Consider the following 24,986-nt stretch of genomic DNA (forward strand, 5'->3'; position numbering starts at 1 on the left):
GTGCTAGATGGCTAGATGTGCTAAACAAGATTTCTTTCTATCTATCTATCCAACTCAAAGATTCAGTAAGACCTGGTTAATATATAGTAGCAGGGACCAAGAGAGTTTTTACAAGATTTCTTCTTGAGGTTCTGGATCAGAAGTGCAGAACATAAAGTTGGATAAATGAGATTTTATTTGCCATTCTTCTGGAATACAGGATTTAACTCCCTGACAAGACTTTAGAAGAAAAAAATTGTTAGCATACTTCTAGGATGATCCTTGGGAACTTAGAAAAAAAAAATGCCTATTCTAAATGAAGTGTAAATTTTTGACCTGTTCTAACTGACAGCTGAGATAGGGCTCAATAGGCAGAAGTGAAGAGATAGGGGATGCACTATGTACACCTAGAAAACTACCAGCTGACAGTGAGAAGTTTGTAAGGGAGCTACAGAGACATGCTGTTTACCAAAGCAACAAGGATTGCTTTGGTGGGAGGGACATCCATGTCACTGGGAAGCTCAGTGATGTCTTTCCACTTCAGCTAAGAATGATAGGAGAAGTCCTATTACTGAACTAGAAACAGGAAAGATAGAAGCTGGGTGCATAGTCGTCAGAAACAAGTTGTGCATAGTTACTGTAATGAGAGGCAAGACTGGAATGGCAACTCAGGGCCTGACCTTCAGAGCTATGAAATGACTAACAAGGCACAATATTACTAGGAGAAAGATATAAATGAACAACCAAAAATGATATTAATTTATGCAACCAAAAGAAATTAAAAATCTATGATTAGGAGGCTAGGAGAACCAGTCCTATGTGGACAATATGGCAATCCCTTGCCCAGTTTCCAGACCTAAGCCAAGTCTCAGGCTCTTGAACCTACTGACTAAAGGAGATGCTGAGTCCACAGAAGGAATGACTCTATAACTCCATGGTAAATGTGTATGGTAATAGTTCCCTCGATTCTTTCCCCAAAGGAACCTATCACCATTTATTTAGTTAATGATACACTGAGGAAAAAAGAATATCCAGACATTTTAAGGGCTCTTGGATATAGGGTGTGAATTGACATTGATACCCAGATATCTGAAACAAAACATATAATTGGTAATTGGTACACTCCCACACTTGTTCCTTGGCCTGTGGAATAAATGCTGATAGTAAGGGAGGATAAGTGGAAATCATTGAAATTGCCTATCTTATACCTAGTCAAAATGGTAAAAAAAAATAATAATACTGAATTCAGAAAGAATGACAGAGATTAAGACCTAAAAGGGGCAGAGATGGTTGTTCCTATCATTTAATTTACCAGACTTGTCCCCATGAACATTTTAGATCCTGTTGGATAGTGGTACACTATTGCAAACTCAAGAAAACTGTAGCCCCAATTGCAGTTTCTATGCAGGTGTGCTAGAGCAGATTAGCATAGACTCAGGTATATGGTTTGTAGCCATTGATATGACAAATGTGTTATTTTCCACCATTGTCCAAAAAGTATACTAAGACCAGTTTGCATTCATATGAAATAGAAAAAATGAAATCCATTTGGTCTTGATTCAAGCTATGTTAACTTTCCAATTCTCTCTTAAAATATAGCTCCAAGAAACCCAAACCATTTGGATACTCTGTAGGTCACCACATTAGTTTCCCATACTGAGGACTCATATAAATTGGAACAAATAATTAAGAAGTGGTGAATAAGTTGGAGGCTTTGATAAGATGTATGTATGTGCTCCTTGATAAGATATGAGTTATTTAAAAAATAAATTACTGGGGCACCTGGGTGGCTCAGTTGACTGAGTCTCTGAGTCTTGATTTTGGCTCAGGTCATGATCTCAGGGTTGTAAGAGCAAGCCTGCAGTGGGCTCCACACTGAGTCTAGATCCTGCTTAAACTCCTAAAATTGTCTCTCCCCCTCTCTTTCTGCCCCTCTCCTCACTTGCTCTCTCTCTCCCAAAAAACAAACAAACAACTTTTATTATTTATTTTAAAATATTTTGATGAAAATAATAATCTATCATTTTATTTACTTCCCTGCCACAAGGAATTCTGTGCTTACCACTCTATACATATTATACTTTCAATCTTACAACAAATCTATTATTGTTTTGATTTTACTAGTGATGAAGCTGAAGCTTTACATATTTACATACTTGGTCAAATTTGTACACTGACAAGAAGATTCAGAACCAGAACTCAGGTCTGTTTGACATCAAAACTCATGCTGAGACACAAATGGTTTCCCAAACCTGCTGTTCAGAGTTGATTTTCTGGTCCTCATCACTTCTTTTTTCTTTTTGTCTTGTCACCAAACAGGAAATAACTACTTATTTTAGCCAGATGGCAGCCAAATCACACCTCTTTGAGAAAGAAAAAGAAACTGACTGCCTTTACTTTAAATGACACATAAATCACAATGTTTAAATCACCCTTTCAACATAGTGCCAGGAAAAAATACAGGAGAAAAAATTAAATTTTTCAGAAGTAGTCACAAATCGCTTAGTATGGACAGAATTGTCCTCAAAAATGGAAAGGATATATCAGACTGTTAGGTGTCTTGCTTCAGACTGATGGTTGAAAGGCAACAGCTTCTCAGGAAAGGTGCACTTGTGGAGTCTTTTCTTTTTTTTTTTAAGATTTTATTTATTCACTTGACAGAGAGAGAGATCACAAGTGAGCAGGGAGGCAGGCAGAGAGAGAGGAGAAAGCAGGCCCTCCACGGAGCAGAGAGCCCAATGCGGGGCTCGATTCCAGGACCCTGGGATCATGAGCCGAGCTGAAGGCAGAGGCTTTAACCCACTGAGCCACCCAGGTGCCACAACCTTGTGGAGTCTTAATGAGGTGTTTCAAGAAGTCAAGATACTAAATTGAATTGGGAAACTGGCCAAAACAGCATTTTCCCAGGATATTAACATTTATTCTATTTGTCATCATGAATATATATTTATTACATAAATGCACGTTTAATGCATGCTTTCTAATAATGATGATTTATCTACTCCCAGATAGCATTCTAATTTGTTCTTGGAGTTTTTTCCTCTGAATTTGTTGGATTCATCTTTAGCCTGAACTACTGTCCTACTGGAGAACACAGAGCATATCTTTATAGCCTGGATTTTCATCAAAGAAGTCAGTCAAAATCAAACCAAAAATAGAAATTTGATTTTAATTTAGGGCTTAAACACACAACAATATTTTTCGTTGGCTGTTATCACTGTTATAGTGACAGAAACCAGAAAGGGAAAGATGAAGATCGATTATTAACTCTGCTTCTCAGAAATAAAAATACAGGCAATATACCAGAGGTTTCTATTTATTGTCCAAGAAGTAAGTGGAAAACTATAAATGAAATAACTTTTGTTATTTGAGTTTTATAAAATTTATAACTTATTTCTGCCAAAAGTCTACTTAAAGTGAATTTATTCCTATAGAGACCAGATTTTCACATTTCATAGTGAACAAAAGGTTTGTTGAACTTTATATTGAAAGCTAGAACTAAAAATTATAAAAATATATTTATTAAACCAATTACTGTAATTGGGTTATTATAGCAAACATACTTCAATTATGTACTAAGAATGGGAAGAAATAAAGTATAAATCAAATTCTCTTTTTTTGTGGAGAAATCAGACAGAAGAAGCATTTGGTATAATGTTATAACATCCTTTATTTTACATTTGACATTTTATAGAACATAAAGGGTCATTGTTACAAAGATATATGGAAACTTTATCAATTTTTCCCAATGGTCTTTTACAATTTGTTATTCAAAACCATTCTCTTTTAAAGTGTTTATTCTGACATTATCACTGTCATTGTTTCCTTCTTTCAGGTCATTATTTCTCAGTAGCTATGCCTGTGATTCCCCAGTACACTTTTTTATATTTATAAAATTGGATAATCATCCATACACTGATAGAGGTTCAAAGAAAGGGAAAAGGATTATTCATGCAATTGCTAAACAGAAAAAGATGTGTTGAGTGGAGGGGTGCCTGGGTGGCTCAGATGTTTAAGCATCTGACTTTGGCTCAGGTTGTGATCTCCAGGTCTGGGATAGAGCTCCATGTTGGGCTCTCAGCCAAGTGAGGAGCCTGCATGTTCCTTTCCCACTGCCTCTGCCCCTGCTTGTGCTCTCTGTCTCTCTGTTCCCTCTCCCAAATGAATAAATTTTTAAAAATCTTTTAAAAAGATATTTTGAATGGAAACTAATATTTAAATTAAAATTTTTTGTACTTTGACTTTTACTTTCTTAAACAATAACATGCCTGCAGAGACTTAGTGAATAAGAATTCATAAAACAGAGGAGGGGTTTAAACAAAGGGCTATGGAGTGATTCTGTTCAGTCTGCCATAACAAAATACCACAGGCTGGGTTGTTTAAACCAGAAGTTTATTTTCTTATGGCCCTATAAGCTGAAAGTCCAAGATCAGGATGCTCTTAGGATTGGTTTCTGGGGAGGCCTCTCTTCCTGGCTTGTAGATGGACTCTTCTCATTGTGTTCTCATATGGCATTTCCTCTCTGTAATGAGAGAGCTAGAGTTAGAGCTAGAAATAGAGCTAGAGCTAGAGATGATAGAGATACACCTAGTGTCTTTCTCTTTTCTTATAAGAATTCAAATCCTAACAGATTAGGGCCTTCCCTTATGACCTTATTTAACCTTAATTATGTGTATAACCTTAATTATCTCCAAATATAGCCATATTAAGAATTAGGGCCTCAATATATGGATTTAAGGGGACAAAATTCAGTCCCTAGCAATGTGTGCTCAATTATAGCTCCATTACTTTCTTCTTGTTTCATCTTGGATAGATTATAATAATCACTTAGCCTTAATTTGATAATCTCTATAATGTGGAAAACTACTCAATTCATAGGATTTTGAAATAGATCAAAGAAGCAGTGAATTTTAAGGATTCAGCACAGTACCTGGCATAGAATAAGTACACAATAAACACTTGTTATTTTGGATTCCTGATGATACCCCAGTACTAATTTAATCTGAAAAATGAAAAAAGATTGTATTCATTCCTTCATGACACTAAGATATGGTGAACCTAGAAGAGATCAGGGAAAATGGTGGAATAGGAGGATGCTGAGCTCATCTTGTCTGAAAAATTACTGAAGCAGCTTCTATGCAACAAACTCTTAAAATTAGTGGGAACACATCTTTCAAAAGCTAGTCATAAAGAGAAGGCCACATAGAAAAAGATATAGGGGTGGACATGCAGTCAGGAACCAACCCCTGGTGCAACTAACCACAAGTGGGAGGGACATCACAAACATGGAGGAGCAAGGATATCAGATTCCACAGCAGGCACTCCTGGCCTTGGAGACCTGTATAGGAATACAAGTCTCCATAACTTCTTGCTATGAAAGTCAGTGGGGCTTAATTTCAGGAAAGCCAGAGGGCTATAGGAAACCAAGTCTTTACCCATAAAAGGCCAGTACACTAAATGACTCAACCTGATGCACAGCACAGAAGCAATAGTTGAAAAACTCCTAAGGTATACATGAAGAAAATTTCTTGACCAATTTTAAGATGTTTGTCAGAGAGGTATTTCTTTGAAAAGAGAAATAAAATTAACAAACCTTTAGCCAGATTGATAAACAAAAAAGAAAGAAAACTCAAATATATCATAAATGAAAGGGAAATAACAATGATACCACAAAAATAAAAAGGATTATCTGAGAATACTATGAAAAATTACATGCTAACAAATTGGGCAACCTAGAAGAAATGGGTAAATTCCTAGAAACACACAATCTTCCAAAACTAAAGAAAATAGAAAATTTGAGCATACTTATTAACTACTACCAAAATTGGATCAGTAATCAAAACCTCCCAACAAACAAAAGCCAGGACCAGATGGCATCACAGGTGAGTTCTATCAAACATTTAAAGAAGAGTTAATACCTATTCTTCTCAGTCTTTTCCAAAAAATAGAAGAGGAAGTACCCTACCAAATTTATTCAATGAGGGCAGAATTACCCTGGAACTAAAGACACTCCAAAAAAGAAAACTACAAGCCAGTATTCTGAAGAATAGATGTAAGAGTCTTCAACAAAATATTAGGAAACCAAATTCAACAGTACCTTAAAAGCGTTATTCACTACAATCAAGTGGTATTTAATTCCGGGATGCAAGGATGGTTGAGTATTTGCAAATCAACCAGTGTGATACATCACATTAATAAGAGGAAGAATAAAAACCATAGGATCATCTCAAAAGATGCAGAAAAGGCATTTGCCAATATTCAACATCCATTCATAATAAAAATCTCAACAAAATGGATTTAGAGGGAACATCCTTCAGCCTAAAAATAGCCATATATATACATATATCTATATGTATATATATATATAGCACAACTAACTTAATACTGGTGAAAATTCAAAGGCTTTTCTCTAAGATCAGGAACAAGACAAGGTGGTTCACTCTCACCACTTTTATTCAACATAGTACTGGAAATCCTAGCTGCAGCAATCAGATGAGAAAAAGAAAAGGCATCCAAGTTGGTAAAGAATAAATAAAGGGGTCCCTATTTGCAGAGGACATAATGCCATTTACAGAAAACCCTAAAGACTCTACCAGAAACATTTTAGAATAAATTATTTTGTTAATGTTTTGGGATATGAAATTAATACACAGAAATCTATTGCATTTCTATGCACTGGTAACAAAGTAGCAGAAAGGGAAATTAGAAGACAACCCCATGTATAATTACTCCAAACAATAAAATACCTAGAAGTAAATATAACTAAGGAGGTGAAAGACTGTACTCTGAAAAATATAAGGTATAGTTGAAAGAGATTAAAGATGATGCAGACAAATGGAGAGATATACCATGCTCATCAATTGGAAGAATTAATGTTATTAAAAAGTTCACACTACCCTAAGCAATCTACAGATTTAATACAATCACTATCAAAACACCAACAGTGTTTTTCACACACCTAGAACAAGTAATCCTAAAATTTGTAGGGAACCACAAAGACCCCAAATAACCAAACCAAATCATTTCACTTGAAATGATTCAAGTGATGGGGTTTCCACCACTTCCTGTGAATGACCATTCCACAGACTGACAGATCCCATTACATGGTCATTTTCCTCCTCATGCTCTGCCTGCATTTTTCTTTGCATGAAGAAAGAACAAAGTTGGAGGTATCACAATCCCATATTTCAAAGTATACTGCAATAAAAGCTGCAGTAACGAATTTAATATTTTATTGTGGATAGACAACAAAAGCCCCTAAATAAATATCCAACCTCTCTTTGAAGTCATTTCATCTTTAGCCTTGTTTTAAATTTTTTCCATAATTATTGAAATTAGTATGTTTTCTTAAAGATTTTACTTATTTAATTGAGAATGAGAAAGAGCAAACATTAGTGGGGGGAGGGTAGAGGGAGAAGCAGACTCCCTGCTGAGCAGGGAGCCTGACACAGGCCTCCATTCCAGGACTCCAAGATTGCAACCTGACAGTTAACTGACTGAGCCACCCAGGTGCCCCCAAATCGGTGTCTTTTAATGGGATTTCTCTCTCATTTGTTCATTTTGCTCATCACTGCTACTCTGTGATTTCTAAATTTAAAAAAAAATTTTTTTCTAGTTATTCTACCAGGTTGCTCTCTTAGTTTTCCTCTTCTTTCTTTCTTTTCTAAAATTATTGAAATTAAAGATGAAAAAGACACAGTGCTCATCAAGTCCCTCTTCTTCCAGGGTGGAATAGTCTTCTTTAATAGAGCAATTTTTCCACTTAGCTGAAAATGATTCAAGTGATGGGGTTTCCACCACTTCCTGTGAATGACTATTCCACAGACTGACAGATCCCATTACATGGTCATTTTCCTCCTCATGCTCTGCCTACATTTTTCTTTGCTCAATTTAATCCTGTTTCTCTTAGTTATACCTCTTTGGATAACTTAAAGAAATTCCTCTCCCCTTCTTGCTCCATATTTCCCTCAAATATTTGCAGATGGTTATTATTTCTCCTTAGTCATTATTTGGCCCAACCATTTGAATTAGGTCTTTCATCTTTTCCCGTTATCCAGTGCCTCTAGCTATTTCAATAGGTAGGTATTTGTGCTCAGAACTTGCCATTTAAAAAAAAAAAAAATGTTCTAAATCTTTGGGAATGGGAACATCCAAATCTCCATATGAGACTTTTCTCTTAGAAACTTCAAAGTGATATACACACACAATGCAGGACAGAAATAATTCAGGGCCTCTTGTACCTGTAGCTTCAGTTGTAATATTAAGTGATGGTGCTTCTTCTTGGTTCAAAAGCTTCTATTTCAAGTCTTATCTCTTTCTTGAAACCTCATTCACAGCATTTGGCACTGTTATAAAGAGGACTGATACTTCACTGTCTGAAATAAAGGAATTCTTCTGCCTCAGAATATTTAAAAACATCCCCCAAAGAGGCACCAGTCTCCTGAAAGAGGAATACATTCTTCCAAAAAATATAATTTTAATTAAAAAATTTTTTCCCTCAAAAATTCTTTGCCAACCTACTTTACTCTCCCCATAAATAGGTCCTCAGATCTCCAAGTTCATTTGTGGCAGTGGTTCTTACTAACCAGGGCTAGAAATACCATTGGAACATGATGTTTTAAGAAACATATCCTCTCTCTCCCTTTCTCATATTTAATGCATTTCTCCTTTGGTCAATGACTAGTGCCATACATAAATATAATGTAATTTCTGTTCCCTTTTCATTCATTTTTGTTGCTATTCCTGATATTTTACAGTGCCAATTAAAGCTATGAGGGTGAGTTGTTAACAATATTTGCTTTGTTCTCTGACGTTAGAAATGATGAAACATAAGGCAGATGTGTTAACTTGAAATGTCTTCAGTATAGATTTGTTAGGATCATAGAGGAAAACCAAATAATAGTGTAGAACTACATGGGCTTTGGAGCCAGATGGCCATTTATCTCTGTATTGTTATAAAATCTAAAGCAAGTAACTTCTCGTGGGTTTTTTTCCAAATATTTTTCTCTCTCTCTCTGACTTGGTAAGTATGACTAGTGACTGTTTCTTATTTTAAATAACTTATTTGTAATAGTTATCGCTATAGAGTGTATCAAAAATTAATAATGTTCCCACTCACTATATTTGTTTGGCTAATTCTGCCCATCATCCTCACAGAAACCAGACCTGTAGGATGGTTGTATTTTCAAAATAAACCTGTCTTCCAACTCCCGAGTTTGCTGAAGTAGTATTTTGCTTCCATGTTAATGCATTTTTCCCTGACAAAATGTCAGTTTTATGGCATAGTTCTTGCTTATTACATATAATTTTCAATTATATTAAATGAACTATTCAGATTTTACTATGACTATTACCATTTATTGCTCACAATTGTCTTCTTTAAACACTTGTTCTATCTAGAGTTCACACATAATTTTCTTGGTTAGAGTGCTTTCTCAGGTAATTGCTGCAGTGATCGAATACATGGAGAGAAAGGGTGTGTAATATTTGTATTCTTATGAGATGAAAATAAAGGGTATCTTGGAGAAAGACAAGAATATTTATGATATTTATGAATATAAGAATATTTATATATGATACATATCATATATATGAATATAAGAATATTTATGATAATATTTATGATCAATAAATATAAGTATTATATTATGTAAATATATAAAATATAAATAATATAAGTATTAATAAATTTATAGCTCTTTTTAAAATTTTTCATCTTTTTAGAGGGGAAACCTGATGCTAGATGGGTAGCTTCCCCAAAGTGCATGATCCAGAAGAAAGTAAGGTGGAAGCTGCAATGTCTTTTATGACCTACATGAGGGGTAGATACCAGGGGCAGACTCAGTGGAAGCCAACTTGGATGGTGGCTAGCACAGTAGTTTATTTTTTCATTTAATTAAGGGTTTTCTAAGATAATTATAGATTGAAATTCAGTGACTATACAGAAAGATCAATGCACACTTTGCCACATTTCCTCCAATGGTACATTTTGCAAAACGGTAGTATAATATTACAAGCAGCATATTACCATTAATAAAATCCACCAATTGTATTCAGCTTTCTCAGTTTTACTCCTACTCATTTGTGTATATATATATATATATATATATATATATATATATATATGCTTGTTTGTGTGTATTAAGTTCTAAACAATGAAGTTATGAGTGTTAATTCATATATTCAACACCTTATTTAAGATTCTAAAGAGTTTTAATACCACAAGAATCCTGTGGCTTTTTTATAAGCATCTTTCTTCCCTCTTGCACTAGCTCTCTTCTCCAACCCTAAACCTGGTAATCACCAATCCAACCTCATTTCTACAGGTAAGTGGTAAAACAAATGGTAGTATATACATACCACAAAATACTGCTCAGAAATATAATAGGAAAGGACAATTGATATAAATAATAACTTGGATGATTCTTCAAGGAATTATGCTTACTGGAAAAAAAAAAAACCACGGTTCCTTCAGCCACGTTCCCTCTTTCTTTGTCTTCCTTCCTTCCTTTGTCTTCCTTCTTTTCTTCCTCTTCCTTCCTTTCCCTCTTTCCTTTTCTCTCTTTTCTTTCTCTCTTTGTCTCTTTCTTTACCTCCTTTCCTCCCACCCTTCCTTCCTTCCTTCCCTCTTCTGTTTGAAGAACTTCCTTTAGCTAATCTTAAAAAGTAGGTTTCCTAGTGAAATTTTTTTTTTAGTTTCTTTTCACTTGAGAATGTTTTTTATTTTCTTTTAATTCCTGAACAATTCCACAGATACAGAATTTATGATTGATGCTTATTTTCTCCTAGTACTTGAAAAATATTGTGCCACATATTTATGGCCTTTGGGATTTTCAATGAAAAATTCTTTGACTCTTCTATAGATAATGTGTAGTTTCTATCTGGTGGCTTCCAGGATATTTTCTTACTATTAATTTTCAAAAGTTTATGATATGTCTTAGTGTGGATTCCATGGACTTTATACTGTTTGGGGGCATTGCTCAGCTTCTTGGATCTGTAGGTGTATGGCTTCCACCAAATGTGGAAAATTTTGACACTATTTCCTCCTTCCTTTCTTTTTTTTTTTTTTTAAGGATTTATTTACTTGAGAGACGGAAAGATAGAGAGAGAGAGTGAGGGGAGGGGCAGAGGGAGAGAATTCACAAACGACTCCCCCCTTGAGCACTGAGCCTGATTCAAGGCTTGATCTCACCAACCTGAGATGATGACCTGAGTCAAAACAAAAGTCAGACAGATATTCGATTGACTGAGCCATCCAGGCACCCCCCCCAGACCTTATTTCTTCAAATACTCTTTCATTCACATTTTCTTTTCCTTCTTATTTTGGAATACCAAATGATATCCATGTTGATTTTTGTTATTATACCCCCCACTCCCGGATCCCTGAACCTCTGTTAATTTCTTTTGGTCTATTTTCTTTCTATTGTTCAGATTAGATAAAGAACCTGTCAATCTACTGTTTTATCTTTAAATTCACTGATCGTATCCTCTGTCATCATCACTGTACTATTGAATCCATTCAGTGAGTATTTATTTGTTATTGCATTTCAGCTTCACAATTTTCACTTGATTTTTTAAATAATTTCTATTTCTTAACTAATATTTGAAACTATTGTTTCATTTGTTGCAAGAGAGTTTAGAACTAGTTGCTGGAGCATTTTAATGAAATTTCTTTATAATCTTTGTCAGATAAATCCCAACATTAGATTCATCTTTGTTTTTTGGTATTAGTTGATTATCTTTTTTCATTCAAGTTTTGATTTTCTGAGTCTTAATATGGTGGATGATTTTCTATTATATTGTTAACATTTTTGTCTGTTGTTAGGGGACACTGGATCTTATTTAAATCTTTTACTTTCCAAGCAGTACCTGTTCAGATTTATCACATGAGGTTTGGCCTACTTTACGGACTGTCTCAAATGGTAGTTTTATTTTTAGAGGCTTTTGGTTTTAGTTTAGTCTGTTTGGTTTACCTGGTGATCTGGGGGTACCTGTTGTTCCTACTAGTGTTGCCTTAGGGAGAGAAGGGGGTCCTATGGTGAGCTGCTGAACATCTTTCAGTGAGGAAGGTCTGATACCTCCTGGTTGTCTGATATCTCTGTCCAGGGATAGGAGATTCTCAGGTGTCTGAGGCAATGAGCTTTCCAAACTCAGCTGTCTCTTTTACCGATTTCACTTCATATCTACTGTGTGGAAAGCAGACTCAGGCTCTTCAAGGAGAGAGAATACTTCCACAGACTGCTTATTTTAGCTTGGGTTCCCGGTCCTTACCTAAGGAGTCTCACTCCCCTGATGTTGTCAGGGAGATTTCTGTTCAATCTGTGGAAAGGAAGAGCTTGTCTCAGCTGCCTTCTTTTGCTAGATTAGGTATCTGAAAATATTTGTTTTGGGTGACCTTCCTGTGTTGGATGGAAGTATGCAAGACTTCCTGCCATTGTGCAGTTCTACCAGTTCCTTGCCCTCCAAGCCAGCTCATCATCCTCTCTTTATCTTTTATAATTCTCTTTTCTTGATGCCTTATACCATTTCCAAGGTTTACAGTTGTACTTGCCAGAGAGGAGCAGGGAAAAATGGCTTTACCTCATCTATAAGTGTACCTTTTAAATCCTCACTCTAGGTAAATTTTCTTGTATTCATTTATTCCTTCATTTGTTCTTTGAGGACCCACTATGGGTTTAGCACCATTGAAGATATTGGCAAGGATAAAAAAGTACAAGATTTATGTCCCCATATAGTTTACATTCTAATATTTCTATGATTACCACTTTTATCACATATATTTTTTCTTCTTCATATATCTTGTGTTTTCATTTATTATTTTCCTTTCTTAGTACTTTTTGATGTATTTTTCTAATTATAAAACCTAATTTTCAGTGGTAACCTCTTTATTTTCAATTTCTCTAATTTTTAAGTTTATTTGTTTTTGTTCCAAAAACTCTTTACATATGTGTGCTATAATTTATATTCTTAATAAGATTAAGATTTTGCTTCGAGTTTTCTTCTTTTTCTGCCATTAATTATACTTCCATTCTTTCTTGATGCCACCATCTTCCCAGAAGTCATCAGGTTTCCTTAAATAGCTCCATTACCTGCTTTTATCAATAGGTATAAGTGAGAGAGTAAATGATCCTATAAGGAGTTTTTCTCCAGGTAATTGGTGATAATAATTTTGGCAAATTAAAACTTATCTGTTAAGAAATTTCAGAAGAAGCCTTTTTCTATTTAGGTGAAAGTAGAAATGGCTTGCAATTTCTTTCTGTGGCAGTGACATTAAGGAAATATCTTCCTTTTCCCAGAGCTGCATGTAGCAAGCCAAATTTTTCCCCATACCAATAGATTTACTTTAATGGCTAGCCAGATATCCTATGTGATTCCCATCCCACAGTACATAGAATTAGTGGAGGTTTTATTTTTGTTTTAAGCAAGCTCAATGCCCAACACAGTTATTGAACTTAACAACCTGGGGTCAAGAGTTGCATGCTCTACTAACTGAGCCAGCCAGGCGCATCTTGGTGTTTTGTTTTTGCAGAGACACAAACCTCTTTCTAAGACACTGGAGTCTCAGTTACACCCCACACATACACCTAATTTATGAGGTTATAAGGTCTGAGATATGTCTGTATTCTTCTCAGCCAAGATCATCTTGGTGTTTATGTCTTTCCACAGGGAATTGTCAGGAGGTTTCCCATTTAGCTAATTGCCTTGCCAATTGGTGGAAAGAGACATGAAAGAACTGAAAAATCTGTAGATGATGGCTGAATTCACATTGGAGTGTACAGAGAATTACTAGAAAGAAAAAAAATGAATATTACAATAAGCACGAGGAAATGAAGTGTGAATGCTTATACAGACATGGCTTAGAGCATTTATGTTTAAAGCATGGAAGGAAGAGAGTTGGCAAATGACTTAATAAGCATGGGGGTTACTGTAAATGAAAAGAGGTGGGAAAAGAGATCTAAAGCTTTACCTTGAATTGTGATTAGAAACTCCTGTCACTCTGGGATTTTCTTGAGAGACAATAATATATATTTAATCTTTAAAAATAATTTATAAATGTTGTATTAAAGTTTCTCTGAGATAACACTTTGTCAAGATAAGACCACCCATGTAGATTAGAAAAGAGGCCATACAGTAAAGGGTAAAAGTCATGGATTTTGGAGGCAAATACTACTTGTTTAAAAACCTAACTTGATTAATTATTTTCTGGATAAATAGGAGCATATTTATCCTCTCCAGGCCAATTTTTTTATCCGTTAAGTGAGGATAGTACTATTTAGGATAGGATAAGATTTATCTTACAATAAATCCTGAGGTCCTAAATATAACCTTAAAAAGACTTCCATATTATGGCCACTGCTTACAACCTCTTATTTGAACACATCAGGTCAAGGAAACCAGGACTCATTTTAGTTCCTTGAATATACTACAGTCTTTGTTTTGGTTGTGACCTTCCCAAAGGCTATTTCCATTGCTTATAAATTACTTCTCTTGTCTCTATCCCCATGCCTAACTCTTCATCTTAAACCTCATTTTTCAGCTTAAACTTCATTTTTTTCTGTTTTCCTGTCCCTTAGCCTAATTCTCATTGTGTTCTCCCAGAGTTCCATTTCTTTATTATAGAATTCAGAACATTTTATGACTATATACTTGTTTTTTGTTTAGGTTTTGTCTTTCCCACTGATTAGGGATTAAGTCTTGATATTATAGCTTCAATATTTGGCGAGTATTCATCACATAGTAAGTACTTAATAAATATTTGTTAAATGTATAAATTAATGAGCAATTGAATAAAGTAAGTGTCCAGGGAATAGTATTATTAGAGGACCCTCTGAACTACATAATTTATTTATAAGTGTATTAGTGTAAAGATGACTGTAAAAAAGAAAAGAAAATGCTAGAGTTCCCTTAATCTTCATATACCCTTTGTTGCAGACTTTCAATTCCACAAAGTAAAATAAAAGCACAATATTTTTCTCATTTAACACAGATAATAACTTACATATCATGTAGGAAGTGAGCAGCCCTTCTGCTAAAATTTATTCCATGTGTCATATCAACAGTAAGTTAGACACCAATATTTTCTAATAGACTTAAAAGAAACCCCAGCAGTTACTTCTAAACACCATGAAATTGATAATGTGGAGAGAAAAGCACTACTTGTCATACTTGAAATCCCAGGAGTCAGTCAGATATGTTGCTACCATATAATTTTTCCTTCACAATCTTTCCTGTCTACTGAGCCCACACATATGAAAGAAAATAATTCCCTTCTCTAAGAGTGCACAAAATAACCATAGAAAATTCTGCTGTTTCCCACAAACCAAAACTAAGGTAGCTAAGTCACATTTATCAGACTACTCGGTAAGTTGCCAGGAGTCAAAGTACTTTCCAACTATTTAGCTCAAAGGGCAAGTTTAGGAGCCCACCAGATTCTCTTGGGATATAGGAAAAATAATAGATGAAGACAATTCCTGTCAAGGTTACTTTTGTTTCAGCTCATCACTCTTACTGCCAAATTAGCAAAGAGATTGAACAGCTCCTTAGAAATCTAGTGTGAAGAGCATTATTCTTTCAAGACCATTAATCTTTGAATAATGTTCTGGCCGTAAAGATGGATCTGGACATGCAAGACAAATTAAAATTAAGAGACTGTTGCTTAAATAAAAAGAACAAGAGCCTGGATATATTGTGAATTGGAAAGTATCTTATGCAAGCAAGGTACTTCATCTTTCTTGCAGACAGGGGTATTGAGAAAGGCTTCTAAATTGGGTGATAAGAACCCATGAACTACAGATTCCATGTAACCAGGCTCTGACATTCAGATGATGCAAAAGCTCATTTCAGTAAAACTATTTAAATCTCAGACTTACAAATGTCTTTTGTAATTGTTGTTTGCTTTCTGTCTTTTCCACTGTCTTGTAGGTTCTGTGAGGTCATAGGACTATCCATTTGCCACTGTAGCCTTACAGCCTTTTCAGGCCCATGTGTAATGTGAAACTCTAGTGTCCTCATTTTGTCTTTGGCAGGCCAACCAGAAGTCCAGGCACTAGTGCTCGTTTCACTCTCTCATTTAGAAATTATTTTTTGCAGTTCACGGTGGTTACAAAAGAAAGCTTTAAATCTTTCCATTAAGTTAAAACACTGACTATCCCTCCAAATAAAGGACATACGATGTCCTTTAGTGGAGATGCAAACCATGTCTCTGTACTGTTTCCAGTATCTTATACTGAAGGGATCACATCCACGCTTTTTTATTTTTTTATTTTTTAAAGATTTTATTTATTTATTTGACAGAGAGAGACACAAAGAGGGGAACATAAGTGGGGAGTAGGGGAGGGAGAAGCAGGCTTCCTGCTGAGCAGGGAGCCTGATGCTGGCCTGGCCTCGATCCCAGGACGCTGGGATCATGACCTGAGCCCAAGGCAGATGCTTAATGACTGAGCCACCCAAGTGCCCAACAATCAGGCTTTTTAAAAGAACTGAATTTGATTTATGAAATATTCTTCTTTGGACTCTCTCTTTAGATTTTAAAATTAATAGAGGTGAAATAGCATGTTTTTCAGATAATGTCAGATGCTGGAGACAATATGGAAATATAGTAGGAACCATCTTGTACAAGTAGATTACATGTAGACCATTCTAGTGAACAGAATACAGTTTAAAAAAAGTATAGCTTCACCTCATAGCCCATAAGTTTCACATTTAGATATTTACTCCAGAAAAAAAATCTCACATAAGTCTAGAGAGGAATGGCACTGTTACTGACATTGAAGTATTACAGCAAAACTTGGTGTCTGCCACTGGTCATGTGGTTTAGTACACACTAGGGAATATATGCAATGAGAAAAGAAATACTTGATGTTTACAGAGAAATAGGAATAGATTTATTAAAAATTAAAATTGAATATATGTATGATATTCAAGATATCATGCATTTGCTTGAGTGCATGTATATATAATAATATATGTGTGTACACACATGCACACACACACACACACACACACTACATTATCCACATGTGCAGGAATTCTGATAATTTTTCAAAATTCTCACTCTCCTAAAGACAGATATTAAGAGTCAGAAGCCTTTGTGGAAACCATAGGCATCTAAAGGAGTTGGTGAAGAAGGTAGCTCAGAAGTCCATAATTAAAAGTTGCTTAAAATCTATTTTCTAAACTTGGCTTAGTCATTTCCTCTTTCTTAAACTCCATAGGTCTCTATTTTCTCATCTACAAAAAGAGCATATTAAAACTTATTGCATGGGTAGATATAAATGAGACAACATACTTATAAAGACCTTAACATATGGTTTGGCACATAATGGGCTTTTAAATAATATGAATTTTATTTCTTCCTTTTCTTTCCAACTCTCCTTCTTCCTTTTTTTTTGTTTTATTTTCCTATTTTTAAAAGATTTTATTTATTTGTTAGATTGAGAGAGGCAGAGAGAGAGGGAGCACAAGCAGGAGGGAACAGAAGGCAGAAGCAGAGGCAGACTTCCTCCTGAGCAGGAAGCCCGATGAGGGACTCGATCCCAGAATCATGACCTGAGCCTGAAGCAGACGTGTAACCGACTGAGCCACCCACATGTCCCTTATTTTCCTATTTAACATGAAAAGCTGACCTATGACATTTTCAAATTGGAATACTAATGATCAACTTTTGAATACTCCCATATTGCCACTATGCTTCATATATAGTATTTCATAAATGAGATATCCTGAGAATCTTGCAATTTGATACCAATATTATTTATTTCTAGTTAAGAAGACAGGCTCAGAAATCTTAAGAAATTTAGCTAGAATATAAACATTATCTAGAAGAATTCAACAGTACTTCTCATCCTTACAGAGAAGCTGAAGTGTTTGAGCATGTAATTCTTTTGAGGGATAATCCTCAATCTTCAGCTACTCTGTGTATGGCCAAAAGAGTGGTATTAAATGGGTAGAGTGCAATATTGAATTTTTTTCCTGCTCTTGAATGGTACAAAAGTGGCCACAAACTGAAAAAGACATGGGATGAGAGAGAAAGGGAAGAAAGGAACTCACCTTTGTAGAATTTTGTAAAATGTAGACTCAATCATGAGAAATTTATGAGGCAGTTTTGAATATATTTGTACTTCTTTCATGGGTTTAGATTGTATCATCTCTGAGAATAATTGCTCTTGGAAGTCATGCTAACACATCTCAACATCTACTCATTGACCAATTACAGGAGGGAATGGATTTTTCTGAAACCCATATTGGTGGACAGATCTCAAAAAGAACTGCTAAAAGGGTTCCTGCTTTATCTGAGCTGAGATGCAGAACCTCTTTCAGCAAGTCTCTCTTCCTCAATTTCATTCTTTGGAAACTGGAGTGTGACAGTCATTACTGTCTAGTGGAATCTCTCAAATGATTGCTTTAGAGCTATAGTTCTCAAACCTGGTTACACATTGTAATTACCAGGGAGCTTTAAAAAATCCCAATGTTTAAATTCCACCTTACAAAGATTCTCACTCAGGGGTCTGAATATCGGAATTTTAGAAAGTTTCCAGATAATTCTAATGTACTGACCAATTTGAGGACCATTGCCTTAAGCCTGTTGTGCCTGTAGAGCTTTTAGTCTAATGGAACTATGGAAAAAGAGAAAGTATATGGTAATAAACTGCATCTTGCTCAACATGATTCTCTCCAGGTGAGAATAAGCAATAAATAGCCGTTTAAGTGGATGCCCAACAATTCTGGTTAGTGACCTGCAGCAGAAAGAGGGACAAAGGTCCTAGATCAGAGGTAGAAGCAATTTTGAGATGCATAGAGACTGAGGAGCAGTATTCAATAAAAAATAAGTCCGGAGCCACTTTCAAATAAGTAAAACTAAAATTTCTGGTTTTTTTCAATACATATTAGATAGAAGCTGAGGTTATAGGGCAAAATCAGAATTCATCTTAAAATCTGGGCTCATTCCACTGTACTACAGACTTTTTCTATTACTCATGTTCTAAATGTCAGATATATATGTTTCAAGCCCAATGGTCAAGCAGATATATTCACTTCCTTGTACTCGCTGATGTTTTTACTGCCTCTGAGTTCATTTCACACTCTTCTTTAATGCCTCCCATCTCCATTCCATTCCTCAAGGTCTTAATCAAGCCCAATATTCCTCTGAGGTCTTTCCCCAAATATCCTAGGCTATATAGCTCCCTCTAATTCTAGAAAACATGTTATACTTCCATTTGGCATCACATAGACAATTGTTGCTTAATGTCTGTATGTGTGTAAATTCTATTTTTATAATTATATTTTAAGTTTCATGTATATAGATGCCACGTTTTACTTGTTTTGTGGTTCATATATTCCCTGACACAGTGCCAGGCACATTGTGCATGCTCCTGAAATATATGATCAAGTGATGGATTATAAATATTAATAATCCTCAATGTTTTCAAGGAAAGAAAAATTTAAAAAAAATGAGACCGCTTCCAAGAAAGAAATATGATAAATAATTATCATGTTAAACTTGATAAATGGATCTTTTTAATGGGAGAGGCATCCCTCCAGTACACCTGCACTCAAGAAATGTGTAATCAAATTATAAGCACAAGACACCCGCCACCAATTTAACATTTAGACATGACATCATTTTTTCCTATGATTCAGTAGGATTATTTGACCATTCAACAATCCAAGACTGTTTATTCCAGAGTTGTTTTTTTAACTTTGTTTAACCATCTCCTTGACTTTCTTTAAAATATGTAACTTTGATACATTCTCTTCTTTACTGGAAATTCTAACTCTAAATATCCCATTACAAATCTGGAGTTTGAAAGAGAACTTCTGGGGCATTGAGATAATTTTTCCCTCCTTTCCGGGAGCCAAGTTTCTTCCTCCATATTTTCCCAAATGCCACAGCCAATAATGACCTGAATACCTCAATGAATTCCAAGGAAAAATGCCACTTGGTTTGACTGACCTCATTGTTGGGACTGTCTAGCAAAAGGGCTACTTGAACATTTGTTTTTCTCCTTTTGAGAAAATTCTATGATTAGACCATTTAAAATAATGTATTACCACCCCCACATCTTTTTAAGCTATAATTTCAAAAGTTTTGTTTTTTGTTTTGTTTTGTTTGTTTTTTTGGTATGGTTTGTGTGTGTATGTGTGTGTGTTTAAGGGTTTAAGTGTGTAATACTATTTCCCTATGTTTCATTGGTCCCTTTCTTTTTATTTAGGTGAACTGAGAAAAGTGGCTTCATTAAGACAATGAAAGGCATTGTGGATTAAAGATTCATACCTATTCTATGAATGATCAATGAAAGGTTGGCTACAGTTCACTTATGGGAGATTTGAGGTTTTGATTACAGAACATTGGTCATCAATTCTGGTGTTTATCCAAATGACCCATCGACCTCTTTCGAAAATCTCTATGTCTGGCCATTCTCCTGAGATGAACTTAAGAAAAGCCTGCACACCATCAGGTAACAATTTTATCTTTTTAAGAAAACAGATGAGTTCAATAAACTGTAACCATTGTTTTTAACTAACTCGGATCTCTGTACCCCTTTTGCTGAAAATAAACTACATGTTATAAGAGAACATGTAGTTATACCTCTACTTAGAATTAAGAGTGCTCATTGTTTTTAGTGTTCTATTAGATAATACAGAAAAATAAGGCCCTCAGAGTAAAGAATGAGGTAAGAAGATTATGGTATAATATTCTCATAAAATTTCAAATTCTGACTACACATACAAACATATAGACATCTCCAACAGGAGAACAGCTATTCAATTTCCCATTGTTCTTCCTCCACTAATAGAATTCAGTTGTCAGTTGTGAGCAAAACTACTCTGTGTACCCCATTGTAAGAGAAACTAGATCTGTTTACGGTCCAAAATGATAATCACTTGTATCAGCAGGCTGGAAAATTTTGAGTATCATTTGTTTAATTATTTAATATCTTATTTAATAGGGCAAAAAAGGGAGCAAAAACCATTTGTTTCTTTTCTTTGATGTCCTGAAACCTGTGTTCAATGAGATTAAAAGATTGATAGTAAGATATAGCTAACCCAAAGAGGGGCTACAACAGTATCTTACAGTAGTGGTCCAATATTTATCTGAAACATGAAATGGTCACCACAATGAGTCTAGGTACTGTCTGCCACCATAAAAACTAGTTCCCATTATTAACTGTATTCCTTATGCTGTACATTATATCTTTGTATCTTATTTATTTTCTAACTGGAAGATGTTACCTCTTAATCACTCTCACCTATTTTGCCCATCCACCACCCACACCCCTCTGGCAACCACTAGTTTGTTCTATCTATGAATCTGTTTCCATTTTGTTTTGTTTGTTCATTTAAAAAAATTTTTTTTAGATTTCACATATAAGTGAAATATATAGTTTATGTCTCCCTATATGACTTGTTTCACTTAGCATGATATTAAGTTCATCCATGTTGTTGCAAATGGCAAGATTCATTCTTTCTTATGGCTGAGTAATATTCCATTGTGTATATATACCACATCTTTATCCATTTATCTATTGAGGTACATTTAGCGTGTTTCTATATCTTGGCTATTATAAATAATGCTACATTCAACATAGGAATACATGTATTTTCAAATTAGTTTTTCATTTTCTTCAGATAAATACCTAGATTTGGAATTTCTGGATTGTATGGTAGTTCTACTTTTAATTTTTTGAGAAACCTCCATATTCTTTCGCATGGTGGCTATACAAGTTTACATTCCTACCAAATGTGCATGAGGGTTCCCTTTTCTCCACATCCTCACCATTTATTATTTCTTGTCTTTTTGATACTAGTCATTCTGACAGGTCTGAGGTGATATTAGATTGAGGTTTAGATTTGCATTTCCATCATAATTGGTGATATTGCACATCTTTTCATTTATGTGTTGGCCATCTGGATGTCTTCTTTGGAAAAATGTCTATTCAGATCCACTACCTATTTTTTTTAAATATTTTATTTATTTATTTGACAGAGAGAGATCACAAGTAGACAGAGAGGCAAGCAGAGAGAGAAAGGAAAGCAGGCTCCCCAACAAGCAGAGAGCCTCATGCGGGTCATGATCCCAGGACCCTGAGATCATGACCTGAGCCAAAGGCAAAGGCTTAACCCACTGAGCCACCCAGGTGCCCTCCACTACCTATTTTTTTAAAAAAGATTTTACTTATTTATTAAAGAGAGAGAGAGAAATCACGAGCAGCAGGGAGGGGCAGAGGGAGATTGAGAAGCAGACCTCCCACTGAGCAGGGAACCTGACATAGGACTCAATCCCAGGACCCTGAAATCATGATCTGAGCAGAAGGCAGATGCTTAATTGAGCCACCCAGGCATCCCCCCTTGCCCATTTATTAATAAGAGCTTTTTTATATTGAATTTAATGAGTTCTTCATATATTTAATGTTAACCCCTTTATTGGATATATCACTTGTGAATATCTTCTCTCATTCAGTTGGCTCTGTTTTCATTTTATTGATGGTTTTCTTCACTGTGCAAAAACCATACAGTTTGACGTAGTCCCATTTACTTTTACTTTTGTTGTCCTTGCCTGAGAGACAGATCCAAAAAATACTGCTAAGGCTGATGACAAAGATCTTACTGTTCATGTTTTCTTCTAAAAGTAAGTCTTTAATCCATTTTGAGTTTATTTTTGTATATGGTGTAAGACAGTAATCCAGTTTGTATGTAGCTGTCCAGTCTCTCAACACCATTTATTAAAGGCACTATTTTTTCCCTATTATATATTCTTGTCTCCTTTGTTGTCAGTTAATTGATTATATAAGCATGGGTTTATTTCTAAGATCTCTGTTCTGTTCTATTGATCTATGTGTCTGTTTTTGTGACAGTACCATATCATTTTTGGTTTTGTTTTTATTTAAGTTCAAGTTAGTGTACTAACAGATAGTGTATCACTAGTTTCAGGGTAGAGTTCAGTGATTCATCAGGTGCCTATAACACCCAGTGCTCATTCCATCAAGTGCCCTTCTTAATGCCCTTCACCCAATTACTCCATCTCCCCACCCACTTTCCTTCCAGCAACTCTCAGTTTGTTTCCTATAGTTATGGGTCTCTTATGGTTTGCCTCTCTCTCTTTTAATCTTATTTTTCCTCCCTTCCTATATATTCCTCTGTTTTATTTTTTAAATTCCACATATGAGTGAAATCATATGGTATTTTTCTTTCTCTGAGAAACTTTCCTTGCTTAGCATAATAAACTCACCATTCTTGTTGTTCCAAATGGCAAGATTTCATTCTTTTTGATGGCTGAGTAATGCTCCATTGTGTATATCACATTTTCTTTATCCATTCATCTATCAGTGGACATGTTGGTAATTGTGGACATTGCTGTTATAAACATTGGGATGCATGTGCCCTTTCAAATCACTACTTTTGTATTCTTTGGATAAATACCTAGTACCACAATTGCTGGGATATTGGGTAGTTCTATTCTTAACTTTGTGCGGAAATTCCATACTGTTTTCCAGAACGGCTGTGCCAATTTGCATTCCCACCATCAGTGAAAAAATGTGAGACATAAATCCATCAAAATTCTAGAGGAGAACACAGGCAGCAACTTCTTTGACCTCACCTAAAACAACTTCTTGCTAGCCAGTACCATACTGTTTTGATTACAATAGCATTGTAGTATAGTTTGAAATCTGGGAAGTTGATACCAACTTTATTCTTCTTTCTCAAGATTGCTTTGGCTATTTAGGGTCTTTTGTGGTTCCATACAAATTTTTGGATTATTTGTTCTAGTTCTGTGAAAAATTCCATTGGTATTTTGATGGTGGTTGTATTGAATTTACAAATTGATTTGGGTAGGATGGACATTTTAACAATACTAATTCTTCTAATTCATGAGTATATCTTTCAGTTTATCTGTGTCATTTTCAGTTACCTTTCATTGACGTTTTATAGTTTTCAGAATATAAGATCTTTCACCTCCTTAATTAAACTTATTCCTAGGTAATTTGTTCCTTCTGATTCAGTTTTAAGTGGGATTATTTTCATAATTTATCTTTCTTTTTTTTTAAAGCTTTAATGGAGATTTTTATTATTGTTCTTTTTTTAAAAAAATTAACATATAATGTATTGTTAGCCCCAGTGGTACAGGGCAGTGAATCCCCAGGTTTACATACTTCACAGTGCTCACCATAGTACCTACCTCCCCCAATGTCCATAACCCCACCACCCTCTCCATACCCCATCCTCCTGACAACCCTCAGTTTTTTTGTGAGATTAAGAGTCTCTTCTAGTTTTGTCTCCCTCCTGATACCATCCTTTTCCATTTATTTTTTCCCACCCCCCAAACCCCACACATTGCATCTCCACTTCCTCATATCAGGGAGATCATATGATAGTTGTCTTTCTCTGATTGACTTATTTCACTAAGCACATGTCGTCGCAAATGGCAAGATTTCATTTCTTTTGATGGCTGCATAGTATTCCATTGTATAAATATACCACCTCTTCTTTATCTGTTCATCTGTTGATGGACATCTAGGTTCCATCCATAGTTTGTCTATTGTGGATATTGCTGCTATAAACACTCAGGTGCATGTGCCCCTTCAGATAACTACATTTGTATCTTTAGGGTAAATACCCTGTAGTGCAGTTGCTGGGTCATAGGGTAGCTCTATTTTCAACTTTTTGAGGAACCTCCATGCTGTTTTCCAGAGTGGTTGCACCAGCTTGCATTACCACCAACAGTGTAGGAGGGTTCCCCCTTCTCTGCATCCTTGCCAATATCTACCAATTCCTGACTTGTTAATTTTAGCCATTCTGACTGGCTATTTGTATTATTGTATTTCCCTGATGCTGAGTGATGTGGAGCACTTTTTCATGTGTCTGTTGGCCATCTGGATGTCTTCTTTGCAGAAATGTCTGTTCATGTCCTCTGCCCATTTCTTGATTGAATTATTTGTCCTTTGGGTGTTGGTTTGATAAGTTCTTTATAGATTTTGGATACTAGCCCTTTATCTGATATGTCATTTGCA

At 35.3% G+C, this 24,986-nt stretch overlaps 1 long non-coding RNA gene across 1 annotated transcript in view; it reads right to left on the reverse strand.

The window, feature by feature from the left end:
- Positions 1-4,239: 4,239 nt before the first annotated feature.
- The window catches only part of LOC132010231 (uncharacterized), an 85,012-nt gene continuing 64,265 nt past the window's right edge, over positions 4,240-24,986 (reverse strand). Inside the window, exon 3 of the long non-coding RNA XR_009402201.1 lies at positions 4,240-4,501. This is a non-coding gene — a long non-coding RNA (uncharacterized LOC132010231). The remainder of the gene's footprint in view (positions 4,502-24,986) is intronic.

Source organism: Mustela nigripes, chromosome 2 (assembly GCF_022355385.1).
Source record: "Mustela nigripes isolate SB6536 chromosome 2, MUSNIG.SB6536, whole genome shotgun sequence".
In the NCBI taxonomy this organism is placed as follows: Eukaryota; Metazoa; Chordata; class Mammalia; order Carnivora; family Mustelidae; genus Mustela; species Mustela nigripes.